The sequence below is a fragment of the Rhagoletis pomonella genome, unplaced genomic scaffold (genome assembly GCF_013731165.1).
Source record: "Rhagoletis pomonella isolate Grant_MI unplaced genomic scaffold, Rhpom_1.0 Rhpom_scaffold_00004, whole genome shotgun sequence".
Lineage (NCBI taxonomy): Eukaryota > Metazoa > Arthropoda > Insecta > Diptera > Tephritidae > Rhagoletis > Rhagoletis pomonella.
Window position 1 is genome coordinate 73,958,681 of NW_023458558.1, and position 1,261 is coordinate 73,959,941.

Genomic DNA, 1,261 nt, shown 5'->3' on the forward strand with positions numbered 1-1,261 from the left:
CAGCGTGAGCGCAGAGCGGCACAAAATAACAGAATTTGAATAAATTATCAATTGTGTAATGTTATTTTTGTGCACGTTTATATCTATCAACAAAAATGACTTGATAGTTATTTTAATGCCCCTTTCATTGAATTAAATCGAAAACATTAATTAATTATTACACAAAATTTCTGGATAAATTTTGGGAAAACGTTATTTTCATAAAAATTCCAATTAACTAATATAAATTTGCGCAAACTTTGTAAACCATATTTTCGTCAACAATTAGTAAATTCTTCATTGAAAAAATTTTAAACACGCTAAAAGGCAAGCGCATAAAAATGTTTGTAAATACATATACATACCTATGTAGATGCATTTATATGTATGCACTTATGCAAATAAACAAATGCTGCGCGCGGTTAAAATGGATTCGTTATTTTTTTTGTATAAAAATATGGTTCATGCTTTAATCGAAACCACATAAGTCAAACTTCAAAAATTTATACAGTACGTAGAAAAATTCAACAAATTTTCATCTAAATTTTCTACTTTTTAATCTAAATTTTTAGAAAGTTTTGGGTACGCAGATAGATTGGTTATGTACATATGTAAATTTAGTGAAACAAGTGAAAGTTTTAAGCGGATAAAAGATCGCTTTAATTTTTAATTAATTTTTTTCCGACGTATTTTGCGGTTTTATGCATATAACAGGTGTAATTTATAAAATATAGTATTTATTTTTTGTTTTATTATTTTGTTTGCAAACGGTCTTGCGCATTTTATTCTACAAGAAATTCGCTTTTATGTATATGGTAAAAAGTACATCATTAAAAATCTACGCGATTTTTTAGCCGCTTGAAACTTGCACTTGCTTTTCTACCGATCTATCATTCATTTTCACAACTAGTTCCTAATACCCCTCCAAAAAGATGTACCAAAAGTCAGCGTATTACCACCCAACACAAGACCCTGCGCCAACAATTGTCATAATCAGCTGATATTCGCCGCAAACATGCGGTATTGCCAAAATCATCAAATTTTAGTCATTAGGCTGCAGTTAGGTCGGTGCTGCAATTCAATATCAATTGCAGAGAACGTTTAAAACAGAGAAGCAGCAGAGAACGTTTAAAACAGAGAAGCAGCAACACGCTACTCGTTGGTATTTTGTAATAGATCAGAAATCGTCTAGAAGTTCACCACGTTAAATTTTTAACATCGATACCATTTTTTAACAGCGTGAGCGCAGAGCGGCACAAAATAACAGAATTTGAATAAATTA